General features: G+C 42.2%; 1 protein-coding gene and 2 long non-coding RNA genes across 7 annotated transcripts in view; 2 read left to right on the forward strand and 1 right to left on the reverse strand.

Moving 5' to 3' along the window:
• Positions 1 to 1007: 1007 nt before the first annotated feature.
• Positions 1008 to 3544, forward strand: LOC112432558 (uncharacterized). Of its 2 annotated transcripts, none has more exons than XR_013094922.1 (3): positions 1008 to 1189; positions 1300 to 1412; positions 3041 to 3544. It is a non-coding gene; the product is annotated as an uncharacterized LOC112432558 (long non-coding RNA). The 2 variants fall into 2 exon arrangements; XR_013094923.1 differs by having other exon boundaries at positions 1355 to 1412.
• Positions 3545 to 3547: 3 nt separating this feature from the next.
• On the reverse strand, positions 3548 to 5535 carry LOC143414352 (uncharacterized). 3 transcript variants are annotated; one of them, XR_013094919.1, is made up of 4 exons: positions 5426 to 5535; positions 5206 to 5263; positions 4023 to 4143; positions 3548 to 3857 (listed from the first exon to the last, which is right to left on the reverse strand). It is a non-coding gene; the product is annotated as an uncharacterized LOC143414352 (long non-coding RNA). The 3 variants fall into 3 exon arrangements; XR_013094916.1 differs by having other exon boundaries at positions 3548 to 4143; XR_013094918.1 differs by having other exon boundaries at positions 3548 to 4143; positions 5206 to 5318.
• A 600-nt stretch (positions 5536 to 6135) lies between these two features.
• The window catches only part of LOC112432467 (uncharacterized), a 41289-nt gene continuing 24825 nt past the window's right edge, over positions 6136 to 22599 (forward strand). For both annotated transcript variants that reach the window (XM_076878531.1, XM_076878537.1), the window contains exon 1: positions 6136 to 6765. The gene's annotated coding sequence lies outside the window, so the exon portion shown is untranslated. The remainder of the gene's footprint in view (positions 6766 to 22599) is intronic.

Raw genomic sequence — 22599 nt, forward strand, 5'->3', positions numbered from 1 at the left:
TGCAAACGCTTGCATTTGATGCGGTACTTGGATTGTTTTGCCACGAGTTCCTGGCATGCAATGCGCGAAAATCACGTGATTGCTAAACAAGGGGGAGGGTGCATCCGGCCTCCTCGGCTGTAATTGGTCGAGCCAAGAGTCGATCATGACCAATTGACCAATCCAACACCTTTCATTATCTATACCCTTCCTAAAAAAAAATAAAAATCCATCGGCCCATAAAAACAAAATATCGCCAGCGGCCAGCAAATGCCCGGTATGCCCGATGGCCAATCCAGCTATGCACTCAATGCACTCTGTTTAGACCCAGACCAAACAATATTTCGTCTTGATGCATTCTCAATCATCCAGCAAAGTAAATCTCCAAAAGTTGAATCTGTTCATCTGGACGTAGCGTTTTGTGGGTTTTCTATAATGTTACATCATATTCTATAAGGATGTTATGTGTTTGTAGACTTTCTGCCCAGTTTGACCCATTTAGCAGAAGTCAGCATGTTTAAGGCTCTGATATCTATTCTGTATGACTTAAAGCAGTTATGACATGGTCTGATTTCCTCATCCAATAAAGGAATATTTAATATATCAGTCTACTCTTCATTCTATCAGAAACAGTTATCACAGCTCGTACATTTTCATTTTGCACATATATGTAAGCATTGAGCCAAATTTAGTAATGCCAACAAATTAAATGAACATTATTTGTCTCTTACATATAATACATCTATACATATTTATACACTGTAAAAGATTCTTGTCTTTGAGTGAAGATTTATGGTGATGGGAAATATAAATAACTGAAACTTGAATCTTTACTGAAGCTCAGTGTTTGACACAGAGTTCACTCACATGTGCTGTACTATGGAAGAAATATAGTATCATCAGAATTCAAGTATTTTTAGACATTGAATTTATGACACTGAATTTTTATCCTCCAAATTTCCCTGCAAAAATATTCACCTGCAAAAATTCACCTGCAAAAAATTCACCTGCAAAAATTCACCTGAAAAAAATTCACCTGCAAAAATTCGCCTGCAAAAATTCAACTGCAAAAGTGATGAACTTTAATGACCCAAGCCAGAGCAATCAGCACCAGATCGAGTCGAGTGGCTCTCAGCCAATTAAATTACGCTGTTTGATCACATGACACCGTTAGCCAGCAGTGTGTCTCCTAAAAGAGAGCTGTTTAAAGGTGAGTGATTAAGTTTTTCTCCTAAATAGAGATCATTACAGAATGCCTAGTCCTACTTAAAATCCCATTTATTTATTTTTTTTATTTTTTTATCATCTACTCGAACTAAGGAAAACGTTTGACTAACTCAAAGACAATTTCCACGCCTCCCCTGCCTGTCTGCAGAGGCAGTTTTGAATTTAGGAGCAGCAAGATGGAAGCGGCAAACCCTGGCGATTCTCCGGTAAGTATATTGTTATTTATCTTCAAGTTTGTCTTTTGAAACGTTAATGTTATTTAAATCCGTTGCTCACGTATAAAGTACACAGACGGGGTCTTTGCTCAACTCGTCTGAGGCGTGTCTCACTAAGCGCTACATGCTAGCATCCTGCTAACCGAGCTACCATTTACATGCTGTGCTTTAGAAAATAGGATACTCGTTAAAAAAAATACTCCGCAGATATTGATAGATAGACGAACACTGCAAATATAATGTTGGAAACGAGAACGGCCTTTGGTGAAGGGGTAAAATACACCATGAATAAAGCCATATAGTGAATTGGCTGCCATGGTTGCAGAACAGCCTGATTTAATGACAAGAATGGGGAAGAGTGAGGTGAAGTGAACCAAAGCCACAAAACACAGTCAGAAGAGGCGGCAAAAGGGCAGTGATCTGTCCGTCAGTATGAAGTTGGTGTGTGCTTTGGTAAACAAAAACTCCAGACCGGTAGCAGGAAGATGGGAGACTCGTGTTTCACTGGAATAGTGGTGAATTAAAACATCCTTTGTTGGGGACATTTCGGTGTAAATGCATCCATACAGGTGAGACAGAGGCAGACCAGACAGTGAAGAAAACAAGGCAAACATTAGAAATATTAAAACGGAAATATAGGATTAATATAACATACAATTTGGGAAAATGTAAGGAACGCAATGTAAATGATATTGTAAAGTCATTAAAACAGCATACTCTGATTAAAAGAAACATGTAATTGGGTAGGATAATAATGTTAAAAAAACATGTACAAGATGGGTATGTATACTTGTAGCCAGAATTTAACAACTATAAAGTTGTAGCATGTCAGTACCTTACCCCATCCATTATATCCACACTTTCAGAAAAGGATATGGTCAATATCTTTACAAATACTATCTAAACTTAAACGGGATATTCCCTCTGCTTCTTCTGCTTCTCGTATACACCCTCAGGGTTTGTGATCAGCCAGCGGCTGATATGATCATTAATCCTGTAAAATAATATTCTTTCGGTTTATGAATCTGTTTGCATGGATTTCTTAATCCGTTTCCACTGTTAGCAGAAGTTGTGCATGCAGTTTTGGTGTGCTGCTCTCCAAGACTACAAGCTGTGTTAAAGTTGGAAGTAACTGGCCGATGTTCCACTGTTGAAGATCAGCTGTGCCCATTTGTTGCACATTGTGGGTATGGAGAAGTTGAGGCCCTTGCAGGCTACCCACAATTTCCCCAAACTGAGCGATTATACATCTTGCTTCCATATTTGTATCTTGTGTCACTAAAAATACATTTTATTTTAGTTTTATACATTGATTAATGACCTGCAGAATCTCCTTATCATATAAGGTGATTCATAATTGTCACTTTATGCTTTCTCCATTTTGAAAGTGATTACATCCTTGCATTACATACTTTAGGTTCATTTTCTGCAGGCAGGTTTCTGACAGAACAGGCAGATTTACACTATAACCTGCAGCAATGGACACATAAAGAAATGAAAAATTACATGTATGTGCTAACTTTCTAAACACTGTTACATTTATGATTAAGTAGATAAAACATTTATGTCAGCCTTGGCTCATAGTTCATTTAAAGACAAGAACTTTGTGTGTGTTTCAGGTCCTGCACTCTCAAAGACTGAATGAACCTGCATTGCAGCCATGGGTCACTGTGAGCATCACAGGGAAGGTTGAAGCCGCCCGCTGCAGCTGTAAGGCCGGAGTCACGGAGACCTGCACCCACGTCACTGCTCTTCTGTTTAATGTAGAAGCAACAGTGTTGATCCGTGGCACAAGGACTGTTACAGATGAACCTGCATACTGGGTTTTGCTGGGTAATATGACCAAGATACAGCCAGAGGTTGGCCATAAGATGGACTTCTCCTCTTCAGCTGCCCAAAAAAAGGCTCTCAATCAAAACATAAACAGACCATCTGTAGTGACAGGTAAAAGGAGCCGTCCTCAAAACAGAAAAATCCCACCTGCTACTGTGGAGGAGTTGTCACTGCTATAATGCCATCATGTTTTATCTAGGGGTCTAGATTTATGCCTATAGTGTACTGCCGTGTAAATAATTTGCATTTACTGAATGAGTATCGCTGTTCAAAAATTGAATAAAGAAACAAACTAATTTTTGCCTTTTTTTTATTAAAACCACTTTATAGAACATCACATCAGTTACAATGTAGAATCCATGTCACTGGAGCATTTTGATTCAATAAACAGTAAAAAGGTGAGCTGTGAAGACCAAGGACAAGTGCAGTTCACAGGTTTTCTATCCAAGGAATCCCAGAAGATTGCATGGTGTCATTGCCCAGCAGTTGTTCGCAGGACATATGGACTCAACCGCAACAATCCCTCACACTGAGCAGCATGAAGTGACAGTGCAGAGGAAAAACTCCAGCAGAACCAGAACCCGGTTCAGTACCAGCAGCCATCTGGGTTTGGAGGAGAGAGACAGAGACACAGAACTACCAAAAGTATAATTTTTTATGTGATTGACTGTTGTTGTAATTCAAGCCCTGAGTGTAGAGCAGGTAAGATATAAAGTTGCATCCTAAATTCCATGCTCATGCAGAGTGTTTAGTTTATGACTTTTTCACCTGGTCATTTCTTGATGAACAGATGGTCTTTTAACAGTGGAACATCGGCCAGTTACTTCCAACTTTAACGCAGCTTGTAGTCTTGGAGAGCAGCACACCAAAACTGCATGCACAACTTCTGCTAACAGTGGAAACGGATTAAGAAATCCATGCAAACAGATTCATAAACCGAAAGAATATTATTTTACAGGATTAATGATCATATCAGCCGCTGGCTGATCACAAACCCTGAGGGTGTATACGAGAAGCAGAGGGAATATCCCGTTTAAGTTTAGATAGTATTTGTAAAGATATTGACCATATCCTTTTCTGAAAGTGTGGATATAATGGATGGGGTAAGGTACTGACATGCTACAACTTTATAGTTGTTAAATTCTGGCTACAAGTATACATACCCATCTTGTACATGTTTTTTTAACATTATTATCCTACCCAATTACATGTTTCTTTTAATCAGAGTATGCTGTTTTAATGACTTTACAATATCATTTACATTGCGTTCCTTACATTTTCCCAAATTGTATGTTATATTAATCCTATATTTCAGTTTTAATATTTCTAATGTTTGCCTTGTTTTCTTCACTGTCTGGTCTGCCTCTGTCTCACCTGTATGGATGCATTTACACCGAAATGTCCCCAACAAAGGATGTTTTAATTCACCACTATTCCAGTGAAACACGAGTCTCCCATCTTCCTGCTACCGGTCTGGAGTTTTTGTTTACCAAAGCACACACCAACTTCATACTGACGGACAGATCACTGCCCTTTTGCCGCCTCTTCTGACTGTGTTTTGTGGCTTTGGTTCACTTCACCTCACTCTTCCCCATTCTTGTCATTAAATCAGGCTGTTCTGCAACCATGGCAGCCAATTCACTATATGGCTTTATTCATGGTGTATTTTACCCCTTCACCAAAGGCCGTTCTCGTTTCCAACATTATATTTGCAGTGTTCGTCTATCTATCAATATCTGCGGAGTATTTTTTTAACGAGTATCCTATTTTCTAAAGCACAGCATGTAAATGGTAGCTCGGTTAGCAGGATGCTAGCATGTAGCGCTTAGTGAGACACGCCTCAGACGAGTTGAGCAAAGACCCCGTCTGTGTACTTTATACGTGAGCAACGGATTTAAATAACATTAACGTTTCAAAAGACAAACTTGAAGATAAATAACAATATACTTACCGGAGAATCGCCAGGGTTTGCCGCTTCCATCTTGCTGCTCCTAAATTCAAAACTGCCTCTGCAGACAGGCAGGGGAGGCGTGGAAATTGTCTTTGAGTTAGTCAAACGTTTTCCTTAGTTCGAGTAGATGATAAAAAAAATAATAAAAATAAATGGGATTTTAAGTAGGACTAGGCGTTCTGTAATGATCTCTATTTAGGAGAAAAACTTAATCACTCACCTTTAAACAGCTCTCTTTTAGGAGACACACTGCTGGCTAACGGTGTCATGTGATCAAACAGCGTAATTTAATTGGCTGAGAGCCACTCGACTCGATCTGGTGCTGATTGCTCTGGCTTGGGTCATTAAAGTTCATCACTTTTGCAGTTGAATTTTTGCAGGCGAATTTTTTCAGGTGAATTTTTTCAGGTGAATTTTTGCAGATGAATTTTTTGCAGGTGAATTTTTTTCAGGTGAATTTTTGCAGGTGAATTTTTGCAGGTGAATATTTTTGCAGGGAAATTTGGAGGATAAAAAATCAGTGTCATAAATTCAATGTCTAAAAATACTTGAATTCTGATGATACTATATTTCTTCCATACTGTACCAGTGTACCTGCACATGTGATGTGACAATAAAAGTGAATTGTTTACGTGAATTGTTCAAGTTCACTGCTGTAATAACTAATAATGATTAATATAATAACTATAATATTGGCCATATTATATTTACACTGACTTTAGTCTCATGAACAACATAATTGTTATTTACTAGCTAATCTTAAAATGACTGTTCAGTACAGAAATGAAGCCCAACAATCATGTTTTACAGTCATGTGGTCTCAGCCTCAGATACTTATTAAATCACACAAAGTAGAAACAAACGAACAAATGAACAAAATATGTTCTCCTTCATTTCTCTCAAACAAAGCTGTATGAAACGTTTCCAGCGGTTAGTATCATGGTTGCTAGGCAACCTGGGCAGCGCGACGGAGATCGACCGGCATTTCACAAGCCTCGCACTTCCGGCCTTAGCGGTCTTTGAGTACGCGGCCCTTGTGGACCGTTAAGGCTGCGTACTTTAGGGCTGCAGAACCTGAATTGGGATACAGCCTAAGGCTGTTCCAATTCTCAGCACCGGTCCTCTCTTTCCCTGAGTCCTTAGCAAATCTCCTTCCCACGATGACGTTTCCAACGAGGGCAAGAAAAAGAGTTTAGGAAAAGGAGATAGGCGCTACTTTTGAAATAACACCCCACATGGTTACGTTGGTCTGCTTAGTCACGTGACCGCACAGCAACAAATCACAGCAGAGCCGGAAAAGGAGGCGGAGCAAAGTGTGTGTGCAGGAGAGGAGTCGAGCAGAGAGCTGCTTTTTCATGAAACGGGAGTAAAGTAGTAAACTTACAGGAACATATACCACTGCCAACGTTGGGATTAATTTCTGCATCGATCTGCACACCCTTGTGTCCTGGATCGTAGCCGAGATCAGCGTGAACCACGTGGGTCTCTGCTCCCTGATCTGTTTCTTAAGACTTTCAGCTTCATCACGGAGTTTCTCTCGGTTTGTGGGCTCATATAAAGGTAAGCACCGAGCCAACTTTAATGTGGGTTCAGTTTATGTTGTTGCTGTTAAGAATAATAGATTGCTTGGTATACACTGGAGTTAGACAGACTGTAGAGTTTGTGATTGTCTGCAACATTATAATCTGGCGGTTGCTATGGGGTAAGAATACATACAGAAAAATAGTCTTTGAATATGAACAAAGGGTGCAGGGCAGGAGAAGAGCCAACCCCCAGGACATGAAGCCACGGGTACAAGCGTGGGGGAGGGCTGTCACTACCGAGAAGGGTCTGGCTGCAGGCACTGTGGAGCTCCACAGTAACCGGAAACACGTGACCTCCACAGTAACCGGAAACACGTAACTTCGGTTAAATCGACTTTGACATCGAAAACTAAATTGCGTTTTTGTCCCTATTGATGCTGCTGAGAAATAAAAATGGTTTTAAGTGGGGGGTTTTAACACTCTGGGTTTGTTCAAAAAAATTCACCATCCCCTAAATTGTTCGTGGCCAAAAGTGACACTTGCTGTTTCGCTGATTTCTTTATTTTTTTACAGTACATCGCGTTGTGCGTTCTGATTGCTGTAGACCATTGTCAATCAATCTAGTCCAGTGTCTCCTGTACAGGAGCGGTCCCTAATAGGCCCACGGACCGGTCCCGGTCCGTGAGTCTTTTGGTACCGTTCCGCGAGAGTTGATCCTCCGGTGTGAAATGTATGGTTGTAGTTGTGTGTCTTATTTTGAAAGAACTATTTACGCGTTACCATAGCGACCAGATAGCGTTAAGAAGCAGAGAGGAGGATGTCACTGTCATTGTTATTGGCACACAGCTCAAGTCACGTTTATTATTACATTTACAAAATACCACAGTTTCTTTTTTTTATTCTTTTGTTGTATTTATCCGCGACACCTTAAAGGTCGTTCCCTGAAAATATTGTCTGACATTAAAGTGGTCTGTGGCGCAAAAAGGTTGGGGACTCCTGCTGTACAGTACAGAATGCGTTTAGCTTGTCGAATTTACATAAATCTTCGATCGCTAGCAGTGTAACTCTGAAGTGCTGTACTGTATGTTTGGAAGTTTTCTCCCAAACAAACACAACAATGCCGACGAAACGTTTTGCACCCTCAAATGCACCTTTAGGTTTCATTCCATAATACTGGACTTATGTTTCTACGAAGGTTTGAACTCTAAGAGTGTTTAAACAAAAGAGAAAAGTGTGAAAATGTTCATGCCTGTCTGAGAAAAGTGTATAAAGCATGTAGTGAGGGGTTTTACAGTCTTAACATCTGTAATAATTGTAAAAAATAAAGTTGGCTACTTCATGGATTTCACCTAACGCGGGTTATTTTTAGAACGTAACACCAGCGATAAACGAGGGGCTGCTGTATTATTAATAGTAGAGTCTGGGACATCTAATTGATTAACATCAACATTGATTATTATGCACTATTATTTTTGTTCAAGGAGAGCCAAAAATATAAAACTCTCTCAGCTTGTTTGTTGCCAAAAATGGCCACTTTTTGTGTATGTTCACAAAATGCTATAAAATGTTTCTTAAAACATTTATCCACTTTTACCGACGTGACTCTTTAAAATAGCACCAGTCCTTTTCATCAAAATCAAAATTGTATCTAAATTTTTTACTCTTTATAGCCAATTAGGTTATATATTACCATTAACTTTTCAGATAAAACGGTGATAAAGTCCTAATGTTTTCATGAAACTTCCTTTTATTCCCCATCTGAGCATCGGGGAAAAGGCTGTCTTGCAATTGTTGAGGTCACTAGTGTGTGCCCCAGTTCTTCCAGGATCACTCTCTTTATAGGTTTTAGTGGACTCATAGTACTGCGAAGTGGTTTCATGGTACAAAGGGATTGTATTCCAAGATCTGGGAGACTGTAGAAATGAGCAGTGATGCCTTTCCTACCATCTTTCCAGAAAAATAAGTGATCTGTAAGCTGTTAGGCTTACTTACAGCAGCAGCACTTTCTGCACCTGCATAAACTCCAGGACACATTTACTAACGATGTTTGTTGCTGTATGTGCTGCAGCTTTGAATTTTTTAATAATATATATTTTGTTAATATTTTGGCTATGGTGTCTTGTTATGAAATGTAAAAGAGTAAAAGTGTTGTTAGCAGGTGCGTCAAAGCTAAGTTTGACTGGGAAACTTAAAGCTCAATAGGCTGCATCAACAGAAATTCACTGCAGCCTATGTAATATTTCATGCGTCATAATTTATTCTACTCTATCTTGCAAATACATATTTGTGTGGCAATGTCATGCACAACACACACAACTATTAGATCCTTAAGATCAAACCCGTGTCATTGTTTTGGTCCACTGCAGTGCAGGGCCCTGTTTCAGGAAGCCGGTTTAGTGGAAAAACTGAGTAAGTATACCCTGAGTTAACGAAAACTCTGGGTTTTCGGTTTCACAAAGCGAGTTCAGCTGAAGCCTGAGTGAGTCACTATGACGACACACGCCGTGAAGCTAACCTGCCCCCTAGCAGGTTTACTTCAACTAACCCTGACTGTCTCCGCCCCTTTGTCGGAAACCTGACAGTAGGAAGTGTCAGACATGGCGTGTCCCTTCCTTGAAGAGCCAGTAGATCGTGAAGCCCAAATCCTCCGCAGAGCTCTCCGCCGGGAGAGAGTGATTAGAGCGCGTTTGGACATTTTATCATTTTCTGATGATTTTCTGTGCAAACGTTACCGTTTCTCAGCACAATCTATAAGTTATTTGAATAACATCCTCAGGCCATATATTACGCATGTGACACATCGCGGACATTCTCTCAGTTCTGTACATATTATTTGTATTGCACTTCGGTTTTTTGCAAACGGGAGCTTTCTGTATAATATTGGTGACGCTGAGCACGTTTCCAAGGCTACCGTCTGTCGGGCAGTCAGGAATGTTACAGTTGCACTGAAACGTCTCCTGCACTCATCTGTGGTGTTCCCCGGTCACAGACCCACAAGATTCATCAAAGAGGGATTCCACAAAATTGCAGGTATCAGGATGACCAAAACTTAATTTATGATGTGGTGATATTTGAACTACTACTTAAATTTTACATTTATTTTCACGGTTCCCAGGCGTGATTGGCTGTACAGATGGCACTCACATTCCAATCATTGCTCCTTTAGTAAATGAAGGAGACTATGTGAACAGGAAGTCTTTCCACAGCATTAATGTACAGGTACATAGTTCCCTGTAGCATTTCAAACTAACAAATTATTTCATCATGGTGATGGATGCTAATTTGTGTTCTCTGCACTGTGAAGATCATATGTGATGCTGCCAACATTATCACAAATGTGGAAGCCAAGTGGCCAGGCTCTGTCCATGACTCACAAATATTCCGTGAATGTACACTGAGCACAAAATTTGGACATGGTGAGTTGAGAATACTTTAAAATATATAAAGACCAATTGCTTCAGGGACAGTTGAACTGAAGTGTATCCTTCTGTCTTAGGAGAGTTCACTGGCTACTTGCTTGGTGATAGGGGGTATCCATGTTTACCCTATTAGCTTACCCCTTACCCTGACCCTGAACCGGGCCCACAGCAGCGATATAATCTGGCTAATTGCAGGACAAGAGCCAGAATTGAAATGACTATCGGAATGCTTAAGGCCCGGTTCCAGTGCCTGCAAAGACTCAGGGTCACCCCAGAAAGGGCATGTGACATTATTGTTGCATGTGTGATTCTTCACAACATTGCCACAATTAGAGGAGAACACTGTCCTTCTGAACCAAACATCAGCAGTGATCCAAACCATGAACATCCTGACCCTCCCACGGACATACAAGATGGAAGCACAGTCAGAGACACCATATGTCACAATCATTTCTTTTGACCCATCACCTCAACATGTTGAAAGACGGAAAAACAGATTTTTTGTTCAACTGGCTTTATTGGTCGCCTGTGTTTCCTGTACACAAAGTATTAAAAGATGTAAACCTCATAAAGTGTCTCTGTTGCTTCCTCCTCTGTAACAGCTGTCAATGTTTCTTCATTATTTTCCTGTAGTAAGGAAATTAACAACATTGCTGTTCTACTGTAAACTCATATAATCTGTGGAGTATTACTCACAACTGCATGTTGGTCTGGCTCAACAGGAGGCTGCACCAGATGCAGTACACCACCACCATCAACTGATAGAATATGAGGTTTATACAGGTCACTTATAACTTACAAGGGACCAAATGGCAATTAACAAACATACCAATCACCTTACACTTCATTGTCATTATGCTCTCAAAGACAACCAAGACTGAGGGAAGGCAAAATCAGTAGGAAAATAACTTCACTACAAAATAATTCATTATGGTAAAGAGTTTATCAAATGAATGAGCAGCACTGCGAAGGTGACTGTGAAGAAAGGATGTATGCACATCATGTATTATTTTGAATTTACCTCTTATGTAGGCACTTGTGTCTTGCGGGGTTATTGACTCAGAGGATGTCCCCGCAGAGATGCCTTCGGCCACAGGGCGCCCACTGTTTTGGCTGAGGGCCAACTGCTCAGCCTCTGTGAGTGGTGGTGGTGGAGGACCCCCACCTGTTTTTCGGGCCTCCGCTTTTTTTCTGTTGGCTATAACGGGCCACATTTGAGCATACAGAGTAAGCAAATGTGTACTTGTAATGTGCTCAGATAATTTCAAAAAGTGCTTACAGAAAGAAAATTAATGTAGCCTCTAACTGCAATTGATTTACGTGGGACAAACAGACCAAGCACTATGGCTCATAATACAATTACACCTTACCTGTTTGGACTATATTTTTATATTTCATTTTTACTTGCTGCCAGGCACGTTTGGGGCCTGTTGGGTTGCACCTGCGCTCACATCACATCACAACATAAAATGTATAAAATAACAAATAAAATAACATATGATAAAATAACGTGTTAAATGGGTGGAAATCCCTAGATCAATGTTTATATTAACACTCACGCATTGACTCTGTCGGCTATGTTTTGCAATGCATGCTCCCTTTCTTTTGCAGCTGTGGCTGTGTTACTTTTTTCCGCGGAATTTGCATGTTATCGGCATATGCTGCCATCAGAATTTTGGCCTCAAGCGCTGTGAAATACATTGACCGCGCCTTCTTTCCCTCCGTCTCCATGGTGACTCGCTTAATCTGTGCTCCGCTTATCAGGGCTTTATGTATCCTCGTCCGCGCGCTTCACTTGGGGTTAAAGCAACTCCGCGTTGATTGAACTACTTGTTATCAGCCTTTCTGAAACCGAATATTCCGAGTTGGACAGTTCGGGGTTACTCAACCCTGCGTATCGTTTTTCACTCTGAGTTTTCTAAACCGGCTTCCTGAAATAGGGCCCAGTAGTCAAAAAAAAGAATAAGTGAAGTGTCCACAATTGGCCAGGATAGAGCCCAGTGTTAATGTTTAAAATGTATAAAAATATTATTGATTACAATTCTTTACTGTTAATATCAACAATAAGCTTTTTATTTTGAAATTACAACTTCAAAAAAAAATGCTGTTACATTTAATGCTGTTACACTGTAATCCTTTATTATAAGTATGGACACAGAATAAAGTGAACAACATTTTGAAATAAGTTTAATTTGAATTTTGTACTACGTAAAAAACAAAACAAAAAAACAACAACATATTAAACAAACAAACAAACACAGCCAGTGCCTTCATTTGTCCATTACATGTCATAGCACTGACCCTTAGCCCCTGCTCATCAGCACATGCTTTCAAAAAGAGCTCCATGTCCTCTGCAAACTGAAAAACAACGAGGAACAAGTCCCTTGCTCCAGTGTCTTCTTCCTCTGACATGTCTCTTAAGACCCTCTGCTGGTCCCCTTGATTTAAGGACAGATATTTTGGCATTGTTACATGTCCACGGAAAAGTGCCTTATTTTGGACAACCCACTGCACAGCAGGACACAGATCTTCAACAACTGCTGGCTCCTGTGTCAGGCAAATGGGGATGAAAACAGTTATTTCTCTGTTGCAGAACAGTTTTTTAACAGTTGTAGGAGCCATAATTGAATGTATTGAATTTTGATGATCACTGGGTTTTTATTTGTTTGGTTGTTATGGGAGTCACGTGGGTGCTAGCGGTGACATAAATGGGCGTTGTCAGTCTGTCATTCATGGGTTTTGATTTTGACAGAGAGGAGGGCTCGGTAGCCGTAGTTTTTGTTGACCGCTGCACTACATGTTTCGCTTCGTTTATTAGAGCCTGTGACGTTGTAAGAGTCTGAATCAGGAGCTGATGATATTACTCTGTAAACTCTCAAAGCACTTTAATAAACAAGCAAATGTAACGCTAAGTTACTTAAGGACTAGTTTATGTCAATGGATGAATTTACTGACTGACGCGCAGAAGAAATAGTTCTTTATGGAGCCCAGATGGTGTGAATGATGAGACCAAAAACTGCAATGTCTTGTACCAAAAATATATTGAAAAAATAGGGGAAAGGGGAAATGGAACAAAATAATTAATACAACACACAACGTAAATGTCCACAATTAAATAATAAATCAGTGCTGTGATTTTTCTGTGCAAGAGTCCTTTTGCTAAGAGTCCTTTTTTTTTTTGGTCCTTTTCTTTTTAAAGTTCACTTTTAAGGTATTCCTCCTTAGGGTCCAGCTTCATACAAGGGGGAAATATGTCCGTAATCCAAAGACGGCTAAGTGGGGGAAAAGAGGGGAAAACAAAGAATGGTCCTACCGGCTCGCCACTTCAATATGAAGAAGATCAATTCAAAGGGGAAAAAAAACCTGACCTGTAGGTCAGAAAAATGTCCATTAGCACATCAAGTTCGATTCAGTTTACCGGTAAAAAAATATGCTCTTCTGCAAGTCTAGGTAACAATGCAAACCATAAATCATCATCAATCCATGTACAACAGTTAAATCATTAATCATCTTGGCTACGTAGCTTAATCTATACATTCCAGTAGCGTTCGCTACAAACAATACAAAAACAACAATAAAGAAAAACAACTGTCTAACAGACAGCATAGCCGAATTCAAGGCAACACATAACAATAATCTTTCAATCGCACTTTGTTTCAAAGTAAGCCCATTAACATGCTTAAGTAAATAAAAGTGTTCAAAAACAGCGGTTTTTGAACCGGAGTTCTGCTTGCGGTGGGAGCGCTGCCGCAAAGTCATTTTTTAATCGCGAAAACGATCGGCTGGTTACTTACAACCAAAGGTTGAAAGATATTAAGGACACTTACCGCTGAGTTTAAAGTTTAAAGATGAATTGAGGGGAGAAAACGCTTTGTTTTCCAATACCGTTCTAAATGCCATAAGCTCACAGCCACAGCAGGAGTCGAACCCGGAAGTATCCCTCCACAGCCGGTTTTCAGAGTTGCCGCGACATGGAAGGAGCCAATCAGAAGAGGGACCTCAAATCAGCTGACGTGGGTCATGTGACAGGGAGTAGTTGATATGGGTTACAGGTTCCCCCCTCGATCTCATGTACGTCCCTGTACATGGTGGTTGGGTCCGGATGACAGGTTGTTCAGTGGCAGTAAGCAGATGGTCCTCTTCATCCTCCAGTGCATGAGTAAAGGCAGAGGTTAAGCCATGGACTAGTGCCTGAATACTCTTCAAGATGGGCTGACCAAGCGTAGAGTATTGTAACCGGTCCGGAGGTTTCCTGGTCCGAGTTGATGTTCTCAGAGGTTCTAGTTCAGAGCTGGAGGTGTCAGAGTTAGATGGTAGATCAGCAGCAGAGGACATACTGGACTCAGTCCGCAATTCAACATTGGTAGGTTCAGCAGAGGACAGACTGTCCTCTGATTCCACAGTATCAGGAGCTTCCTCCTTGACGGGGGTTTTTGAGTCAGGGGTTTCGCTCTCTGCTGGCTCAAGAGGAGGCAAAGGGAGCGTAGCAGGTTCACAGACTGGTGTATCAGATGGTAAAGGTTCAGTGGCTGGAACGGCGGATGACGGTTCTGGCAGATTGTGGACAGTGGTGAATTGCAGAGGCTCTGATACAGGATCATACCATTGATGCGGTATCATTTCATCCTCATCGTCTGACTGAGGTTGTGCACAGTCCTCATCAGAAGGGTTGAATGACTGCTTCCTGGTTGGTTTTACAGTTGTTCGGTTGGTTCGAGTGGAATGCGGCAAAAATCCACATGGTAATAGGAGATCTCTGTGTAGAGTACGAATCGGTTTGGATTTGTTCTCCGGTCGGACAGTGTACACTGGAAGATTTTCTGCTCTTTTTACCACCACATAGATGTCTGGTTCCCATTTGTCTGCGATTTTGTGTTTGCCTCGGAGTTTCACATTACGTACCAGCACCCTGTCACCAACGTCCAGTTCAGAGGGGGTGATATGTTGGTCGAAACGGCTCTTGTTTCTTTCCATGAGCTTCTCCGCATTGCCAATGGCAATTTTGTAGCTCTTTTCTAGATTTGACTTCAGGTTCTGGACATATTGCGAATGAGTCAGTTGATTGCCGTCCACAGGCAGTCCAAAGACCAGGTCAATCGGGAGGCGAGGTTGTCGACCAAACATGAGCTCATAGGGTGAGTAGCCAGTAACATCACTCCGGGTGCAGTTGTATGCGTGGACCAAGGGCTTAACAAAATCTTTCCAGTGAGTTTTCTCTTCTGTGGTGAGTGTTCCGAGCATATTCAGGAGTGTTCTGTTAAAGCGCTCGACTGGATTTCCTCGTGGATGGTATGGTGTAGTTCTTATTTTGTGAATTCCAGCCATTTTGCAGAGTTCTTTTATTGTGCGTGACTCAAAGTCTGGTCCTTGATCACTATGGAGCTTTTCTGGGATACCATAATGAACCAGAAAACTGTCCCAGAGACATTTGGCGACAGTCTTTGCTTTTTGGTTTGGAGTGGGGACAGCAACAGCGTACTTGGTAAAGTGATCTGTTATTACCAGGATGTCTTTGGTTCTGCTCCTGTCGGGTTCCAGTGATAAAAAGTCCATGCAAACCAGTTCCAGAGGTCGATAACTTCGAATGTTCACCAGGGGTGCCGCTCTTTCAGGTAAGGCTTTTCGTTTGGTGCATCTCTCACATGTCTTCACTTTATTCCACACATCATTGGCCATTTTTGGCCAGTAGAATCTTCGACGTACGAGGTCAAGAGTACGTTCGATGCCCAAATGACCCATCTGGTCATGCAGTTCTGACAGTACTTCAGCCCGAAATTTCTGAGGTAACACTAACTGGTGATAGAGCTGGTCCCCAACTTGCCTCCTCCTCACGAGAATGGCGTTTTGGAGCTCCAGGCGATGTTGGTCTCGGAGTAGAAGGGGCAGTTCTGGGAGTTCATCCCGCAAGACGGGAGGTGGGCTTTCCCCAGTCTCTAGCAGCAATATGACATGCCTCAGGGTCTGGTCTTCCCTCTGTCTCTCAGCGATTTCAGCATTCGTCAGCTGAGGAACAACAGGAGGTGCAAACTGAGTGTCGTTGACGAAGCTGTCAGGCAAACTGTTGGCATGGGCAGTTAGTGACTGGATGAGTGCGGTGGTGGACATCTTTTCAGCCGTACTATAAACGAGCTGCCGGTCACAAAGGGCCTTGACTGTGTGTTGATCGATGGAAATTGAGGAAGACTGATCCAGATGATGTTGGGCAAATCGGAGAATTCTCTCCCTCTCCTTTTGGGACATCTGGTCATTGGAGAGTTCTCCATGTGGCCTGCGAGAGAGAGCATCAGCATCTGGATTTTGCCTACCAGATCTGTACATGATTTTGAATGAAAATGTAGAAAGAGCAGAGAGCCAACGGTAACTGGTGGCATCTAATTTAGCAGAGGTAAGTAGATAGGTGAGTGGGTTGCTGTCAGTAATGACAGTGAAGTTGGTGCCGTAGAGATAGTCATGAAACTTCTCCGTAACAGCCCACTTGAGAGCCAGAAATTCCAGTTTGTGAGCTGGATATTTGGACTCACACCTCGACAGACCCCGACTCGCATAAGCAATCACCTGGTTTTGTCCTTGTTGCTCCTGGTACAGAATAGCTCCTAGCCCAGTAGAACTAGCATCTGTATGGAGAAGGTAAGGCTTCTGGGGATCGGCGAAAGCAAGTACTGGTGCTGTCGTGAGTTTTTTGATAATTGTGTCAAAGGCTTGTTGACATGCAGGAGTCCAGCGACTGGCAAGTGGTTCCTTAGGATCCAAATATTGCTCTCGCTTGAAGGTGGCTCTGAGTTTCCGCTGTGATGGAGGATATCCAGCAGTAAGGTCATGCAAAGGTTTAACAATGTTAGAGTAGCCTTGGATGAACCTACGGTAATATCCTGCGAAACCCAGGAAAGAGCGAAGTTCTTTAAGATTCTTTGGAATCGGCCAGGACTTAAGTGTCTCGATTTTATCTGGATCTGTCTGCACACCATCCTTTGACACAACATGCCCCAGGTATTTAACGGATTTCTGGAAAAACATGCACTTTTCAACTGAGAGCTTGAGTCCAAATTCCTTCAGACGGTGAAGGACTTTCAGTAGTCTCCTCTCATGCTCTTCAAGCGTTGGTGCAAAAATAATCAAGTCGTCAATGAAGACCAAGACTTCTTTCAAGTTCATTTCTCCCATGCACTTTTCCATTAGTCGTTGGAAGGTACTGGGTGCATTTGTGACTCCCTGGGGCATTCTGTTGAACTCATAGAATCCAAGTGGACATACAAATGCTGTTTTGCTCTTGTCTTCCTCCTCCATTTCAATCTGATAATAACCAGATTTAAGGTCAAGGACTGAAAACCATTCTGATCCAGAGAGAGCTGTAAAAGTATCCTCCAACTTTGGCAATGCATATGCATCTTTGATGGTCTGCAGATTTAGTTTCCGGTAATCAATGCAGAGCCGCACACTCCCATTCTTCTTTCGCACCACGACAATGGGTGATGCAAAAGGTGACTCTGACTCTCTGATGACCCCAGAGTCAACCAGCTCCTTCAGGTGTTGGCGCACCGCATCCAGATCTTGAGGATGGATTGGTCTTGGGCGCTGTTTGAAGGGAGTAGGGTCAGAGAGCTTGATCTGATGTTTCACTTTGTTGGTTTTCCCAAAGTCAAGGTCGTGTTTTGCAAAGACATCATGGAGGGCGTTTAACATCTCAGTAATACGACTCTTCCATTCCGGTGTTAAGGGGGAGTTACCAAAGTTGAAGTTGAACCCAGAGGTCACAGGGTTAGGAGGCATACTGTCATGACTCCTTTCCTGACACTGAATAGACTGAATGGCACTGATCTCCGCAATGATGGCTTTGGCTGGGAGGGTTACATCATGATCAGACTGGTTGCAGATTACCACAGGTAAGTGGTATGGCTGGTGAGAAGGGAAATCCATGACACAAGACGGGACCATTAAGCCACCTGGCAGAGGTGACGAAGTCGGATGTTCCACCAACACAGCCTTCTCGGCCTGGAGGCAGCGTCCGCAAATTAACCCCTCCAAGGCAACAGTTTTTCCAGCTGGGATGGTCTGTGGTCCGTCAGTGTGCAGCTTGATGATTCCGTGATGGTTACTGTTTGCCAGTCTGTATCGTTGCTCAAGGATTTTCAGCACCGCTCTGTATCCATGTGGCGCTGGAATGGAGGGTTGTTGGTCTGAGAATGCTTTCTCATATGCCAAGTCCAGAGTGTTCGTACCAATCAGTATTGACGGCTGTTGAGCTGATTGGACATCAGGAACTACCAGGGCAAGTGTGTCAACAGCTGTGGTGGAACCCAAGAAGTCGGGAGGGAAAGTGACGTTCAGCTCCACATAACCAAGGTATGGAACAGCTTGGCCATTTGCTCCTTCTATCTCCAGGAGATTTTTCAGAGGTTGTATTTCATGGTCAGAAAGATAATCATGGTGGAAGGAGTGAGAGATGGTGGTTACCTGAGACCCAGTGTCTAACAGGCAGTTGAATACAGTTCCTCCAATCGTGACCTGTGCTGTGCTTCTGGTTCCAATGAGTCCTTTAGGCAATGTGATGGAATGTCCATCCTGCTTGTAACTGGGACATGGGTCGACTGCAGCCTCCGTCTGTCCCTCCACAGAGACTGCCTCTAGTTTGACGATTTGTGATTGCTGTCCCAAGCCTGCTGTCTTTTTTCAAGTTGTTTCTTCTTTTTCAGAACCAGTGTCGGGTTCGGAGGGTTGGCGCATCCTGCTGACATGTGCCCATCCTCTCCACATTTAAAGCAGTAGCCTGCTCTAGGCCGGGAACTGGTTGCACTGCTGCAGGGTCTTGATTGTGCTGATCTGAGTTGAGGTGGTGCTGGCTTGGAGAATTGAGATTTCTGTGAGAGAAGAGCAGCCATTTGACTCTGCAGTTTCTGCATCTGTTGCTTCAGCTCATTAATAGCCTTGGTGTCTGAATGGCTACAAGCACATGTGCTCTGTGAATGAACAGCGGCACGAGACTTGGATGCAGTTAGGTGCTTCTTCATGAGATTCTCCTTGGCCAGCTGTCTACCCTCCTCAGTTCGAAGCAGTAGGAGGAGCTCTGCAAAATATGGGGGATCGCTCCTCAAGTTCTCCAACTGTAGTTTGTTTAGGATATCGCTATCCCAGCATCCTCGACAAAACTGCTTGAATAAATGTTTGTTGAAGTCTGAAGACAAGATACCACCTCTTTTCATCACAGTGTTCAATGTGAGTTGTAAGCGTTGCAAAAAAGCAGAGGGTTTCTCACCCGGGTCCTGTAACGTATTCAGGAATTGAGCAAACAACTCTTCACCATCTTGTACTAAAGCAAAAGCAGAATCCAACACTTTTAAATAGATGGATGGAATTGTGTTTGAGCCCAGCCCTTTCACAACATCTGCTGCTGGAGGTAGCAAACTTTCAAGGATGCGACGAGTGATCTGTAGAGGTGCCAAATTTGGATCTGCTAACAGCAGTTCAATGTGAGATCTCCAGGTCTCATAATCTGTTTCGTTGGCTGGTTTGGGGATCTTCCCAGAGAAAGGACGAAGTCTGAATGCAGGTACGGTGTCTGTTTTTACAACATGCTCCACCACTACTTTTTGTATTTCTGGGGGGTTCATTTCAGTCTGTGACAGTGAAAATCTTTGTGGATGTGGCAGTGACCCTTGTTGGTCAGGTGAGGGATTGCTGGTAGCTGTCTCAGGGATTGTGGAGTGTCCAGACAACGACCCCTGCTGGCCAGGCAGAGATGATGCAGGCTCCACAATTTGGACTGAGGCTCCCTCTAAGTCACTGTCTTGTTCGATTCCTTCCAGATGCTCACTAATTTGTCCCATCATTTCCCGCAGAATATCTGGAAAATCCCTGCCGCTGCGGCGTGCAAGTTGCTTGAGCTCGCCGAGGTAATCTGCAGGGGTCCTGACTCCTCCTGTGGCTGTGCATTCTGCGGCAAGCGATCTTACACAAAAAGTCAAAGCCGAGTGATTCTTTGACTGATGAGTATATGGGAAAACCGTATTAAGAGCAGTTAACGCAGAACTATCACAATATTCAACGATCAGGTTTTTGTAAAAAACACTATTTGCGTCATCCACGAAAATAACCGTTTTTATACGACCGTATTGTTTCAAATAATCAAGAATTTCCTCATCTTTCTCAGTGTTCGTGGCACCAGAAACAATGACAGAATGTGCAACATTGACCCCACTTTCCTGAATAAACTTCATTTTTTCTTGTCGCGGACCTTATCAAAACCACAGAAAATACTGAATATCAAATTACATCAAATAACACAAAAAAAGCCCACTCATTCACCCATCAGGCTCCTGGTTGGCTCGCCACGTGTAACGCTAAGTTACTTAAGGACTAGTTTATGTCAATGGATGAATTTACTGACTGACGCGCAGAAGAAATAGTTCTTTATGGAGCCCAGATGGTGTGAATGATGAGACCAAAAACTGCAATGTCTTGTACCAAAAATATATTGAAAAAATAGGGGAAAGGGGAAATGGAACAAAATAATTAATACAACACACAACGTAAATGTCCACAATTAAATAATAAATCAGTGCTGTGATTTTTCTGTGCAAGAGTCCTTTTGCTAAGAGTCCTTTTTTTTTTTGGTCCTTTTCTTTTTAAAGTTCACTTTTAAGGTATTCCTCCTTAGGGTCCAGCTTCATACAAGGGGGAAATATGTCCGTAATCCAAAGACGGCTAAGTGGGGGAAAAGAGGGGAAAACAAAGAATGGTCCTACCGGCTCGCCACTTCAATATGAAGAAGATCAATTCAAAGGGGAAAAAAAACCTGACCTGTAGGTCAGAAAAATGTCCATTAGCACATCAAGTTCGATTCAGTTTACCGGTAAAAAAATGTGCTCTTCTGCAAGTCTAGGTAACAATGCAAACCATAAATCATCATCAATCCATGTACAACAGTTAAATCATTAATCATCTTGGCTACGTAGCTTAATCTATACATTCCAGTAGCGTTCGCTACAAACAATACAAAAACAACAATAAAGAAAAACAACTGTCTAACAGACAGCATAGCCGAATTCAAGGCAACACATAACAATAATCTTTCAATCGCACTTTGTTTCAAAGTAAGCCCATTAACATGCTTAAGTAAATAAAAGTGTTCAAAAACAGCGGTTTTTGAACCGGAGTTCTGCTTGCGGTGGGAGCGCTGCCGCAAAGTCATTTTTTAATCGCGAAAACGATCGGCTGGTTACTTACAACCAAAGGTTGAAAGATATTAAGGACACTTACCGCTGAGTTTAAAGTTTAAAGATGAATTGAGGGGAGAAAACGCTTTGTTTTCCAATACCGTTCTAAATGCCATAAGCTCACAGCCACAGCAGGAGTCGAACCCGGAAGTATCCCTCCACAGCCGGTTTTCAGAGTTGCCGCGACATGGAAGGAGCCAATCAGAAGAGGGACCTCAAATCAGCTGACGTGGGTCATGTGACAGGGAGTAGTTGATATGGGTTACACAAACAATTCCATCTCTCGCATTATTGCGTAAAGTTGACAGCGCGTCAGGCAAATAGGCAGGCTCCAGCCCCGGCCTGTAGCGACTGTGGAAGTCGCTACAACAGTTATTCAAATGTCACTAACCATGTAATTACACTACTGTTTAAAGTGAATACTGACCTGACTGACTTCCTGGAACTTGCGCTTTTTCAGTCTGAAAATTGGCACGTGTTGTCCTTCAAGCACAGCTTTGGCTTCCTCTCTCCAGTGTGCAAATAGCTTGCCAGAGCTACGAAGAGTAAGGCCACAGTGAGGGCATGTCATTTTCATGGACTTTCCATCAGCTGCAGTTTTATTGAACACAGAGGGTGGAGCATATGAATGTTCTAACAAAGACTCAGAAAATGGTTCAGATACCGAAGACAAAACCTTGGGGGGGGAGATGGGGCTCCTCGAAGAGTACTGCCGGAGGAATATGGGTCTCCTCGGAGAGTTCAGCGGGGAGCAGTCCTGATAATGGTGGCTGACTTGGCATTGAAGAATGCTGACAAGACAATATATGCCTTGCCATATCCCCACGCCGTATGATTGTAATCTTACAGACAGGGCGGTGAAAGTGTCCTGTTGTCCTGCAAGCCAGCCTGCACCGGCATATCATTTTATCTGTAAGAGAACAAACAAACAAACAGATGTAATTTAAATGTAGTTGTATAGAATGCAATCAATTTGTCTAACAATCAGATTGTACATGTTAACAAAAACATCCAAGCCAACCTCAATAATGAAAGCAAAATGGTATGGATCACAAAAGTTATGTCAAGAAAAGTGGTGAAAAGTAAATAAAAATATATTTTATAAAAACACTATTTTTGTTGCAGATGAATGCACTGAACTGTACAATATCAACAGCAACTTTTATGTCAACAAAGATACTGCAGAAGTGCTTAAAAAAAGTGCATATTTATAACTATAAAGTATATTTAATACAAACATAC

Source organism: Maylandia zebra, linkage group LG3 (assembly GCF_041146795.1).
Source record: "Maylandia zebra isolate NMK-2024a linkage group LG3, Mzebra_GT3a, whole genome shotgun sequence".
NCBI classification, from domain to species: domain Eukaryota; kingdom Metazoa; phylum Chordata; class Actinopteri; order Cichliformes; family Cichlidae; genus Maylandia; species Maylandia zebra.